General features: G+C 43.7%; 1 protein-coding gene across 2 annotated transcripts in view; it reads right to left on the reverse strand.

The window, feature by feature from the left end:
* The window catches only part of ivns1abpa (influenza virus NS1A binding protein a), a 48406-nt gene that overhangs the window by 32276 nt on the left and 1719 nt on the right, over positions 1-14411 (reverse strand). The window contains exon 1 of one of the 2 annotated variants that reach the window (XM_064936002.1): positions 5020-5206. The exons of the other annotated variant lie outside the window; for it this stretch is intronic. The gene's annotated coding sequence lies outside the window, so the exon portion shown is untranslated. Of the gene's footprint in view, positions 1-5019; positions 5207-14411 lie in introns of those variants that run through there. 2 annotated transcript variants of the gene reach the window in all.

The following is a 14411-nucleotide window of genomic DNA, read 5'->3' on the forward strand; positions in this document are numbered from 1 at the left end:
CCTTTATTTAACCAGGCAAGTCAGTTAAGAACAAATTCGTATTTTCAATGACGGCCTGGGAACAGTGGGTTAACTGCCTGTTCAGGGGCAGAACGACAGATTTGTACCTTGTCAGCTCGGGGGTTTGAGCTTGCAACCTTCTGGTTACTAGTCCAACGCTCTAGCCACTAGGCTCCCCTGCTGCCCCTCTGGGGGTCGACATACAGTACCAGTCAAGAGTTTGGACACACAAACTAATTCTAGGGTTTTTCTTTATTTTTACTATTTTCTACATTGTATATTAATAGTGAAGACACCAACACTATGAAATAACAGATACGGAATCACGTAGTAACCCAAAAAAGTACTAAACAAGTCAAAATACATTTTATACGTAAGATTCTTCAAAGTAGCCACCCTTTGCCTTGATGACAGCTGTGCACATTCTTGGCATTCTCTCAACCAGCTTCATGAATTTGTGGAATTTCTTTCCTTCTTAATACGTTTAAGCCAATCAGTTGTGTTGTGACAAGGAAGGGGTGGTATACAAAAGATAGCCCTATTTGGTAAGAGACCAAATTCGCAAAAACCATCAAGTATGATGAAACTGGCACTCATGAGGACTGCCACATCTGTCCTTTGGTCTGATGAGTCCAAATCTGAGATTTTTGGTACCAAGCGCCGTGTCTTTGTGAGACGCAGAGTAGGTGAACGAATGATCTCTGCATATGTGGTTCCCACCGTGAAGCATGTAGGAAGCATGATTTATTTAGAATGCAAGGCACACTTAACCAGCATGGCTACCACAGTATTCTGCAGCAATACGCCAACCCATCTGGATTGCTCTTAGTGGGACCGCAGAGTGAAGGAAAAGCAGCCGACAAGTGCTCAACATATGTGGGAGCTCCTTCGAGACTTTTGGAAAAGAATTCCAGGTGAAGCTGGTTGAGAGAATGCCAAGAGTCTGAAAATCTGTCTTCAAGGCAAAGGGTTGAAGAATCTCAAATGTAAAATATATTTCATTTGTTTAGCACTTTTTTGGTTACTACATGATTCCATGTGTAATTTCATACTTTTGATGTCTTCACTATTATTCTACAATGTAGAAAATAGTATAAATATAGAAAACCCCTTGAATGTGTAGGTGTGTCCAAACTTTTTACTGGTATTTTATAAAGTCTCCATAAAGCAAAGTGAGTTATAGACCACAAACATTCAGCATGCCAACCCTGTTAGTCTGTCTACATTTCAGGGATTGATTATGCGTGAATGATAAGCAAAATTAGCTAAATCTGTTCCTTCCCTTTAGACATCTGTTTTAACCTTTAAGATCAGGTGGCCAGGAGTAGAATACAGATCAATCTTCTGTCCAGCTGGCTCTATACATAGTGTTGGTTGGGCACAGAGGCTGAACGATAAACTCAACCTTCATGCCACTGTTAGAGTACAGTACACTAACTGGAGACTGTAGTAAGGAGAGTGTAGAGACTAGAAGAAATATACATTAATAAGAGTAGACACTGGTAAGCACTTTCACATGAATTTGACTGTTCGTTTTGGGAAATCACATCAGTCAAGGGGACGACTTGATCACACCAGGCCGAATCTTTGGGAAGACAAGGAGGGTGTCGATAAGCGAGATCGACTGGGAGAGACGAGCGAGAAATGAAGCAACAGTTAGATTGAGGTACAGACAGACAGGCTGGTAGAGAAACAGGCAGGGGAGAAAGAAAGAGATACTGCCATAGAGGGTTAGTTTTCTAAAGGTTTTTCTCTCGGTTTCCATCTGACTGTTAAATCACAATGGTGCAGAAAACAGACAACAATTAGAAGTCCCCAGAATGCTAAAGCCAGGCCACAGTGGAACATAATGACATCCCGAGCAGTAGGCTAGTATTGCAGATTGCCACGCCCACGTTTTCACATTTTAGTATGTCCACCCATTATATAAATTACAAATACAACAAGCTAAGCCGGGGTGTAAAAATCAATCATTGAGGTTTTATTTTCACAGAAACCAGAGCATTGGATATCATGAAGATACTTAGACCACCTATTGCGATGTGAGGTGCTAGAGACTGGAGTATCTTTAAGGCCAGGCAACACACCCTCATAGGGGGGGGGGGGGGGGAAATGGCCCTGAAAATTATATCACAATAACTTTTTACCAGTTGAATGTAGACACAAATATACAACTTTTTTTGTATTACAATGTTTTTGAAAAATCATATAAAAATATGCAAATTGGGTGATATCATTAAATATGCACACATTTGCATATCTCATAAATCCATTTTTCTGGACATTGGATGAAGTCTGTCTAAATATTTTGGTTTCATTTTGTTAAGATACTCCAAGACCAGACTTGTCCACAGCAGATTGCAGATAAATACTTTTTTTCCCTTTCTATCTGTAAAATACTAAAGATGTGTACGAAAAAATGCATTTTAGTTTTTTTATACAACATCTTAACAATTCCCCCTGAGCTAGTCTGGAGAACATATCTAAGAAATGGCAGTTAAAGACAACTGCACTGAATTTAGAATAATGCCCATTTAGACCCCATTACCATCTTTAAAGTAAGTTACTAAATATAGTCCACTTTGTAACACTATAAACCGGCTTTTAAAATGGACAATTTTACATAATGAGCTTCGAAATTATTGATATGTATGTTCATTTCAAAGTGGTTAATATTTATTGTAATATTGATGACAGTAGTATAATAAACTAAACTAAATATACATTTTCATTAAGTTTGACATTTTTATATCAGCTTTTTGGAAATACTCATTAATGGCCCAGAATACCAACAAATCCAAAATTGATAGGTAAATGCAAATCTATTTTCAGTCTGTGGCATCAAAGGAAAATTCCACCCAAAACAACTCATTCCTTTAATTTACACTGTTACATAACACTATGTGAGGACAATATTTTTGTGAACAAATGTTTCATTTTGACATTATAATAAGGTTAGTAACAACATGGAAAATCGTTGTGGAAATCTGTTGCAGCTCAAGTCGAATACAAAATCTACAATGCAATGCTCTCTTTAGTCTGGCTAGCAAACATAGCTACACACAATAATACCCAAGACAATAGCAGCATGTCAAGTAGGTAGTTGCTGTAAAATCGCCTAAAACCACGGTATCAATCGAGGAATCTACCATCTCCGCAACCTCAATTCTACGTCAATGGGCCACGTGGTGCATTCTGGGCGATTATGGAACAAGGAGCGCTCTCCTAAAAGGAGTGAATGGGAGTCTATGGGGCGCTAGCCCAAACCCCCAACATTTGCAGAAATTTCGTCAACAAGTACATTACATTTCTATGACGCAAGATAATTAACTTGCTATCTGTAATATCGTATAGCTTTGGAATTGTGACATTACGTACTTCAGAGGAAAATAGGCAATTTTCTCCACATATACACCGACTTTGAGAAGGGATTGTGTGACTGTTAGCTTAGCAACCGGGTGAAGAAGCATGACACCATGAACACGATTGGTCGACACTGTAGGGTGCTGCGTTATACCTTCCTTCATTGAATTCCTATCTCCTTTCTATAATATATTTGGCAACTGCACCATGCAATGCACCCTAGCCTAAAGAGGCAGACATATAGGACACATGTGCTAGACCCTCCTTTAAAATACACATTTCTCGTGGTAGGAATATCACAAATATATGAGCAATGGCTCATTCGAGAGGAGACATTCTCCTGGAGTTATGACATCAGCCAGTATTTAAATCTGACATTATTTTAAAACGTTTTTGCAACATACCGGACGGATTTCTGCTTGCTTGAACCACAATAGCCCAGATACACAAGAAAACATGAAATGACCCAGGGAATCGATAGAACATCACTCAGATCCACAAAAACAATATACCATTCAAAATGGGAGAACATTTTCTTTATATAATGACAAGAGCAACACGGAATAAAATAGTGGTACAACGTATCAATCTCGAAAGGAGAAAAGGACAAATTGTACCCATGTGTTGCCACGCTGCCAACAGTCGGTGGGCAGTCCCAGAGAGCGTAACAACCGTCCCTCTGAGATGATAGGTCCATTCTGAAGCAGTTCTATTGGCTGGCTCGCGCGCATAACGCACATTGGCGCATGCTTGCATCATATTGTGCCCGCCATAGAGAGAGAGCAGACCACAGCCCCCGGCATTATGACTAGCCTGTCTTTGTCTACCCACGGGTCCCTTACTATCCGAATGTAGGTCAGTGGAGCCAAAATCTCATCAGCTTGACTGGTCTCTTACGCACACGAAAAAGCAAATAACACGATGCGACTACTGTGTATTACAAAAGAGGAAAACGGAACGATACTAGTTAACATTAGCTCTTTTGTGGTAGGTCTGCCCGGTAAACTTTGCAGAGCTCAGCTACCCCCCCCCCCCCCCCCCATTTTGCCAGCCAGTGAGAACATGTCCGGACAAGCGAATTCACAAATCAATATGTACAGTTTGTCTTTCTTGCAAAAACCTACCAACAATTGGTATACGGTGCAGCATAATAACAACGGATGTATTTCCGATAAATTGTCATTGCACTAACCGCTGTGTTGCCAACGACACGCTCGTGTCCATCCGTTCCGCGTCCTCCCGCTATAAGGCGGGAAGGTGCAATGTAACAACAATGTAACAACCATCGCCGATTCAGGTTAAAACATCGACAGTCAAGTAAAGACTCTATTTTAGATCTAGAACAACGACCTCACAGAGGTCAGCGTATAAAACCAAGTAAACCACCTCGTTTGGTCAAGTTAAAAGGTTTGCATATAAACTAACCCTTTTCCTAGTCTAATTATCCTAACCTGCTAGGTTAATTCGCCTAACCTGCTTCGTAAATCCTAACCTGCTATAAAAAGTCAAAATCTGACGTTCATTTTACAAAAGCTGGATCCCTGTTAGCCATGGCCACGTCGTTTGCAACCATTTCCTCCAGTAGCCTACGTACAGTACACGATGTAGTCTACAGTGACAATCCTCTAGCTATATTTTGCAGAAATAATTGCTTACCTGGGGCTTTTGACAGCAGATGGTGATAGACATATTTAATGTAAATTCAGAGTTGTCTGTGTGGGTACAGCGAATACGATGCAGTTGGCACGGTTCAGTTTTCTCAGGTACCTCTCGCTCTGTCCCTCTGGCTCTCCAATGTGACTGAAGCACAGGCAAGTTGAATGAGCAGTGTCTGGGTTGCTCTCGCGCGTTCAAAAAAACACTGGCAAGTGCCACCCTGCCGGTGACGTAGCAACGTCGAGACCCGCCTGCGAAAAAGTACGTACATCCAGGCGGGGCGGCAAGTAGTTGTGTAATGAATAGATGTCTAAAACAGGCCTATATTTCTCCAACTTCTTCTGTATTGCCGGAAAGTATAATTTAATTTAATCATTTTACTTTAGACTTTGATTAAGTCATAGGACATACTGCTACTGATTTGGACTGATTTGATAGCAGGCCTATTGCTTGCCTTATAAATCAGACTATTATACCAATTACTGGTATAATATCAAACAAAGCACTGCAAAAACGTGGAAAGCTTACTTACAAGCCAGATTGTTGAATAAAAATACATTTGAACTTACTCTACGGGGTTGTATGTGCGTTAGGTCCTTCAGCTGGTCAGATTTTAGACAAAATATGCACAGGGAATTATTATTTACCCAATTTTTATATCGCTGGTACTGCCGTTTAAAGGTCACCTGGGACATGCGCGAAACCATGTAAACGCCTGCATGACATCGGTAAGTATGCATGCATTGCGTACAAGTACTTCTGTGCTTAGGTCATGAGCAATTAACTTGATTGTCACTCACAGAGACCAACGTTTTGAAGTTGGTTTAATAATACTGTGGATATTTTTTTCTCAAATTTAGACCAGCTGAAGGACCAACCAGACAGACAACCAGCAGAGTAAGTTCAAGTCTATTTTGATTCAACATTCGTGACAGACAAGGGTCCTTTTTTTTTCAATGTAATTGTGTTACAGCATCATCACAAATCGGGACAAGCCTACTGTATACTGCCTACCGATGGTGATTAGTCTTGTATACTGACTAGATATAGGCTAGAGCCACTGGACGTGAGCCTGACTCTCCTATGAGTCCCTTGTTCCTCTCCTGATGAGGCCTCATGAGATGATAGGAGATCCTGTCCCTGAGAGCCGCTATCCCCTACAGACATCATCATCATCAGGGAGGAAGGCATACCTTCAGATAGATCCCTGCATGGTTGCTAAGACCTTATACTAGTCTACTGTACTCTACAGTGATTAGATCAGATTAAGGGATCACAAACTGTAGCCACATGAGCCTCATGCTAGTTAGCCTGTGCCAGCCCTGCAGCGTTCTGTAACCTGGCTCCTCCCGCCCACTGATTCAGTGACAGTAATGGCACAATAGAGTTGAGCCAAAGCCCTACTGTAGAAGAGCTCTGCCTGTCCTTTGTATGTAAGACCAGAGGGTATAGCCTAACAACCAAACCCAGGTGGGTAGTCAACACACAGATCAAATTTGTCAAAACAGTGGTGTATGGTGTCTGAGTGGGATGAATCAAGGGATCATGGCAAAACAGAGCAGTGGTGGTTGGTGCAGGTTGGTATTTAGGCATGGAGACATTGTCATTGTCACGCTGGCTATTACCAACGTAAGGTGATGTCACATTCCTGACTGAGTGAGAGCCTATAGTGTATTAAAACTTATTCAGGTCTTATTCAGGACTCAGGTAATGTGTGTTTGATTTGGTCATGCTCTTTACAGAGGCTTTGAAATGGAGGACCTGTTGCTAGGCAGTCTGCTCAGCGTTCTCTGTTTATCGCTGACAAACAATGTCCGCCTGCATCAGATATCACCTGGTTCCTTACCCTTTTGTGTGTATGCATAATGTCCTGACTTTGGTAGGGAGGAACACACTTGACATTTACAAGACAGAAGACCCAAACTCATCGTCAAATCAAATCAAAGTTTATTTGTCACGTGCGCTGAATACAACAGGTGTAGACCTTATAGTGAAATGTTAACTTACAGGCTCTAACCAACAGTGCAAAGAAGGTATTAGGTGAACAATAGGTAAGTAATAAATAAAAACAACAGTAAAAAGACAGTAAAAAATAACAGTAGCGAGGCTACATACAGTAGCGAGGCTATAACAGTAGCGAGGCTATAACAGTAGCGAGGCTACATACCGACACCGGTTAGTTAGGCTGATTGAGGTAGTATGTACATGTACATATGGTTAAAGTGACTATGCATATATGATGAACAGAGAGTAGCAGTAGCATAAAAGAGGGGTTGGCTGGCGGTGGGTGGCGGGACGCAATGCAGATAGCCCGGGTTAGCCAATGTGCGGGGGCACTGGTTGGTCACGCCAATTGAGATAGTATGTACATTAATCTATAGTTAAAGCGACTATGCATATATGATAAACAGAGAGTAGCAGCAGTGTAAAAGAGGGGTTGGGGGGGTACACAATGTAAATAGTCCAGGTAGCCATTTGATTACCTGTTCAGGAGTCTTATGGTTTGGGGGTAAAAACTGTTGAGAAGCCTTTTTGTCCTAGACTTGGCACTCCGGTACCGCTTGCCATGCGGTAGTAGAGAGAGCAGTCTATGACTGGGGTGGCCGGGGTCTTTAACAATTTTTAGGGCCTTCCACTGACACCGCCTGGTGTAGAGGTCCTGGATGGCAGGTAGCTTAGCCCCAGTGATGTAACCTCTGTAGTGCCTTGCGGTCGGAGGCCGAGCAATTGCCATACCAAGCAGTGATGCAACCTTAATGCTCTCGATGTTGCACCTATAGAACTTTTTGAGGATCTGAGGACCCATGCCAAATCTTTTTAGTTTCCTGCCGGGGAATAGGCTTTGTTGTGCCCTCTTCACAACTGTCTTGGTGTGTTTGGACCAATCTAGTTTGTTGTTGATGTGGACACCAAGGAACTTGAAGCTCTCAACCTGCTCCACTACAGCCCCGTCGATGAGAATGGGGGCGTGCTCGGTCCTCCTTTTCCTGTAGTCCACAATCATCTCCTTAGTCTTGGTTACGTTGAGGAATAGGTTGTTATTCTGACACCACCCGGCCAGGTCTCTGACCTCCTCCCTATAGGCTGTCTCGTCGTTATCAGTGATCAGGCCTACCACTGTTGTGTCGTCTGCAAACGTAATGATGGTGTTGGAGTCATGCCTGGCCATGCAGTCGTGGGTGAACAGGAAGTACAGGAGGGGACTGAGCACACACCCATGAGGGGCTCCAGTGTTGTGGATCAGCGTGGCAGATGTGTTGCTACCTACCCTCACCACCTGGGGGCGGCCCGTCAAGAGATCCAGGATCCAGTTGCAGAGGGGGGTGTTTAGTCCCAGGATCCTTCGCTTAGTGATGAACTTTGAGGGTACTATGGTGTTGAAAGCTGAGCTGTCGTCAATGAATAGCATTCTCACATAGGTGTTCATTTTGTCCAGGTGGGAAAGGGCAGTGTGGAGTGAAATAGAGATTGCATCATCTTTGGATCTGTTTTGGCGGTATGCAAATAGGAGTGATTTTAGGGTTTCTGGGATAATGGTGTTGATGTAAGCCATTACCAGCCTTTCAAAGCACTTCATGGCTACGGACGTGAGTGCTACGGGTCTGTAGTCATTTAGGCAGGTTGCCTTCGTGTTCTTGGGCACAGGGACTATGGTGGTCTGCTTCAAACATGTTGGTATTCCAGACTCATTCAGGGACACGTTGAAAATGTCCGTGAAGACACCTGCCAGGATGCTCACAGCAAAACAAAACAAACCTGCCACACAATCATAATAGAGAACATGTATATTTAGAATTTCTTAGTTGAACTTAGTTTTTAACTATTTTCAAAGGTTTGAATGTGGTTTGAAATTAAGAACCATATTCAATACCAATCAAAAGTTTGGACACACACTACTCATTCAATGGTTTTTCTTTATTTTAACTATTTTCTACATCGTAGAATAACAGTGAAGACATTAAAACTATGAAATAACATATGTGGAATAATGTAGTAACCAAAAAAGTGTTAAACAAATGAAAATATATTTTAGATTCTTCAAAGTAGCCACCCTTTGCCTTGATGACAGCATTGCACACTCTTATTCTCTCAACCAGCTTCATGAGGAATGATTTTATTAACAGTCTTGAAGGAGTTTCCACATATGCTGAACACTTGTTGGCTGCTTTTCCTTCACTCTGTGGTCCAACTCATCCCAAACTATCTCAATTTGGTTGAGGTTGGGTGATTGTTGGAGGCCAAGTCATCTGATGCAGCACTCCATCTCTCTCCTTCATGGTCAAATAGCCCTTACACAGCCTGGAGGTGTTTTTTGGGTCATTGTCCTGTTGAAAAACAAATGATAGTCGCACTAAGCGCAAACCAGACAGGATGGTGTATCGCTGCAGAATGCTCTGGTAGCTATGCTGTTTAAGTGCATCTTGAATTCTAAATGAATCACAGACAGTGTCACCAGCAAAGCACCATCACACCTCCTCCTCCATGTTTCACGGTGGGAACCACACATGCGGACATCATCCGTTCACCTACTCTGTGTCTCACAAAGATACAGCAATTGGAACCAAAAATCTCAAATTTGGACTCATCAGATCAAAGGACAGACTTCCACCAATCTAATGTCCATTGCTCTTGTTTCTTGGCCCAATCAAGTATCTTCTTATTATTGGTGTCTTGTAGTTGTGGTTTCTTTGCAGCAATTCGACTATGAAGGCCTGATTCATGCAGTCTCCTCTGAACAGTTAATGTGTCATGCCCTGACCTTAGAGAGCCTTTTTAGGTCTCTCTTTTGGTTTGGTCAGGGTGGGATTTGGGTGGGCATTCTATGTTCTTTATTTCTTTGTTTCTGGCCGAGTGTAGTTCCCAATCAGAGGCAGCTGTCTATCGTTGTCTCTGATTGGGGATCATACTTATGTCAGCCCTTTTCCCTCCTTCTGTGTGGGATCTTGTTTTTTGTTTGTGTGCAGGTAGTTTGCACAACGAAGCTGTTCGGTCGTTGTATTCTTTATTGTTTTGTCTTCACTTCGTTAATAAATTATGTGGAACTCAAAGAACGCTGTGCCTTGGTCTCATCCTTCCGACGACACCCGTTACAGAAGATCCTACCACAAAAAGACCAATCAGTGTTTCCTGGAGGAATGGATATGGGAGGAGATACTGGATGGCAAGGGACCCCGGGCACAGGCTGGTGAATATTGCCGTCCTGAGGAGGAACTGGAAGCAGCAAAGCCGGAACGGCGACGCTACGAGGAGTTGGCTGAACAAGGTGTGCACGAGAGGCAGCCCCAGAATTTTTTTGGGCGGGGCACACGGCGAGATTGGCGGAGTCAGGTGATAGACCTGAGCCAACTCCCCGTGCTTGCCGTGGGGAGTGAGTGACCAGGCAGGCACCGTGTTATGCGGTAAAGCGCACTCATAGCCCGGTGTGCTATATTCCAGCTCCCCGCATCGGCCGGGCTAGAGTGGGCATCCAGCCTGTACGGATGGTGCCGGCTCAGCGCTCCTGGCCTCCAGTGCGTTTCTTAGGCCCAGGTAATCCTGCGCCAGCTCTGCGCACGGTGTCCCCGGTTCGCCAGCACAGCCCAATGTGGCCAGTTCAAGCCCCCCACAATTGCCGGTCTACAGGGGGTATCCAGCCAGGACGAGTTGTGCTAGCTCTGCGCTCGAGACCTCCAGTGCGCCTCCACGGTCCAGTGTATCCTGCGCCTGCTCTGAGCAAGGTGTCTCCAATGCGCCTGCACAGCCCAGTGCATCCTGTGTCAGCGCCTCGAACGTGCAGGGATGAAGTGGGTATCCAGCCAGGACGGGTTGTGCCTGCTCCACGAAAGAAGCCTCCAGTGATGATCCATGGCACGAAGGCTCCAGTGATGAGCCATGGCACGAAGCCTCCAGTGATGATCCATGGCACGAAGCCTCCAGTGATGATCCATGGCACGAAGCCTCCAGTGATGATCCATGGCAAGAAGCCTCCAGTGATGATCCATGGCACAAAGCCTCCAGTGATGATCCATGGCACGAAGCCTCCAGTGATGATCCATGGCACGAAGCCTCCAGTGATGATCCATGGCACAAAGCCTCCAGTGATGATCCATGGCACGAAGCCTCCAGTGATGATCCATGGCACGAAGCCTCCAGTGATGATCCATGGCACAAAGCCTCCAGTGATGATCCATGGCACGAAGCCTCCAGTGATGATCCATGGCACGAAGCCTCCAGAGACGGTCCCCGGTCCGGAGCCCCCAGCAACGATCTCCAGTCCGGGGCCCTCAGTGACGGTCCGGGCCCGCAACGAGGGTCCCCGGTCCGTTGCCCGCGGCGACGGTCCCTGGTCCGGGGCCCGCGGCGAGGGTCCCCAGTCCGGGGTCGGCGACGAGGGTCCCCGCACCAGAGGCACCACCAAAGTGGGGTGAGCCAGAGGTGGAGCGGGGTCTACGTCCCGCACCAGAGCCGCCACCGCGGATATATGCCCACCCAGACCCTCCCCTATAGGTTCAGGTTTTGCGGCCGGAGTCCTCACCTTTGGGGGGGACTGATTTGGATGGGCATTCTATGTTCTTTATTTCTTTATTTCTGGCCGAGTGTGGTTCACAATCAGAGGCAGCTGTAATTTATCTTCTTCATCTTCTGTATACCACTCTTACCTTGTGGCTCAAATGCATTAAGTGGGAAAGAAATTCCACAAATGAACTTTTAACAAGGCACACCTGTTAATTGAAATGCATTCCAGTTGATGCAAGCTGGTTGAGAGAATGCCAAGAGTGTGCAATGCTGTCATCAAGGCAAAGGGTAGCTACTTTGAAGAATATATTTTGATTCGTTTTTATATTTTTTGCGGTACTACATGATTCCATATATAGTTTCGATGTCGTCACTGTTATTCTACAATGTAGAAAATAGTAAAAATAAAGAGAAGCCCTTGAATAAGTAGATGTGTTCAAACTTTTGACTGGAGCTGTATATATATATATATATATATATATATACTCCTGAGGTGAGTGTCATTACTTGCAGATAACTTGTTTCCTTCGCCACCTTAAAGATTCCCCTCACAGCAGATCAAAAGTACTGCTACAGCAGAGGACACTTTTCAAGTTGTGATGGAGGTGAATGAGGTTTCCTTGGCAGCACTTTGTCTCCCCAGAGAGAGGCTGAGAGCCAGTGGTGACATCACATGGGCTCAGTCAGGGAGAGGTGTGCTGACAACAGCTGAACAAGCCCAGCCAGCAGCCTCAGCTTGAATCAGTCTCAGACCCACTATAAGCACTATTCACTTTCTCCTGCACACGCACACGCACGCGCACCTAATCCTATCCTACAGCCATAGGTTAAATTCCAACCCTCCCCCTCCTTGAAGTGTGTACTCGTTCACCCTCTGTGATTAATTAAAGGTTTGCAGTTTTACAATTTTATTTCACCTTTATTTAATCAGGTAGGCCAGTTGAGAACAAGTTCTCATTTACAACTGCGACCTGGCATTGATGTACCGTACATAGAGTCTTGTCTATCATATACCTAATGCTTTTTAAATCTTCTAGGGAATGTGAACCTGCACTTTAGTGGAGAATTAGAATGTTACTTTAGACTGCCTGTAGCATAATCAAGCAACGCAGCTCCCCTCCTCTCTCTCCAGCAGCAACACCAGATCTCAGTGGCCCCCAAAAGGTTCAGTGGGGCTTCACATATGAGCCTTGACAAGAGCCGTATGAATATTTCAGCTATGTCTCGTTCTGGCACGTGGCAGGTGCTGATGGCTGTGCTGCTGGCATTTTCTGATTAAGATTTACTGCAGCGGAAGACATACCCTGATCTGAACACCAGGCACAGTGGTGGGCAGCCTGGCCCTGGACGCAACATGTGCCTTGGCATTTAATCAATACATTGAGGTTGGTGGGCCTTTCCATCAAGTAGTGAGTCACTAAGTCACTAAGTTAGTCACAAAGTTCTCATCTCTAGTGATAGCACGGTGCTGCTGTATCAATCACCCTTGCAGAGTATATTGTATTATGCATTAATGTTTTTTTTTTCCAACTGGTAATATATATATATTTTAAATTGCAAACATGGGACATTATATTGGGCTCCCGAGTGTTGCAGCGGTCTAGGGCACTGCATCTCAGTGCTAAAGGTGTCACTACAGTCCCTGGTTTGATTCCAGGCTGTATCACATCCAGCCGTGATTGGGAGTCCCATAGGGTGGCGCATAATTGCCCCAGCGTTGGCTGGGATAGGCCGTCATTGTAAATAATAATTTGTTCTAATGCACTGAGATGCACTACCTCAGCGTTTCACAAATTCTGTCCTCGGGACCCCTGACACTACAAAGCAGATTCACATGATCAAAGCTTGGTGATGTTTTGAACCAGCTGTTCACCCCTTGGTGGGGTCGAGTTTGAGAAACATCTTCTACCGATTCCAGAAGAATCCTTTGTCAAATCATGCAAGAAAAATGTTGCATTTTATTTGGAATGGCAAACCAGATCAAGTTGAATCGGTATATTTATATAACGAACATGAGTTTGGAGAGTTAAAAATAGGAACCATTAAGGCATTAAACCTCTCTCTTAAAGCCTTCATTATACCAAAATGATATCGAAATCCAAACTGGTTTTCCAGCAGGCTACTAAGAGTGGCACATCCAATGTTCAAAAGGGGGCTTTTGTTGTTATACATCTTAAAACCAATCATTTCTGATGAATTGACAATGGAACCTTGTTTTAAATTATCCCCCCCCTTTTAAATGAAGCCACATAGATTTGGTTACAAGTCCAATGCCATCCTCCAGAAGAGGCTAAACAAATATTAGAGCATATTATATGGCTAAAAAAAGTAAGGTATATTGTTTATGAATTGTAAATAAAGACTGTTAATTGCTTGTGTTACATAATTTTACAAAGGTCTATAGAAAGGTATGTTTAATGCAAAAGTACAACCAACTCATTGCAGTTCAGCCATAAAAATGGAAGAGGCAATTACTCAAAAGAGAAAGGAATGTATTGGTTTGCCTGCCTCCAATGAAAAACCATGCATGGATTAAAATGACGAGTATAAATCATTAAATGTTTCAGTTTAACTCAAGTTTGAGAGTTTTGGGAACTAAGATAATTGGGAACAGATTTTTGATGTCCCAATACTGTAGCATTGGGTTTATGAACTGATATACAAAACAACAATTGATGCATCAATTCATTATTTTCAATTTAAACTATTATATACAATTCTCGCCACAGAAATAATTCTCAATATATGGGGCATTGAACAGTAAGCCCTGTGCAGACTGCCACAAGGAAACAGATCATCTTTTTTGATACTGTCCTTCAGTGGTTCACTTTCAAAATTCAGTAGTCACTTTTCCAGAGTGACTGCATAGATTTTTGTTTGGGTCCCCTCATGTGAAT

The sequence above is a fragment of the Oncorhynchus masou genome, chromosome 24, assembly GCF_036934945.1.
Source record: "Oncorhynchus masou masou isolate Uvic2021 chromosome 24, UVic_Omas_1.1, whole genome shotgun sequence".
Lineage (NCBI taxonomy): Eukaryota > Metazoa > Chordata > Actinopteri > Salmoniformes > Salmonidae > Oncorhynchus > Oncorhynchus masou.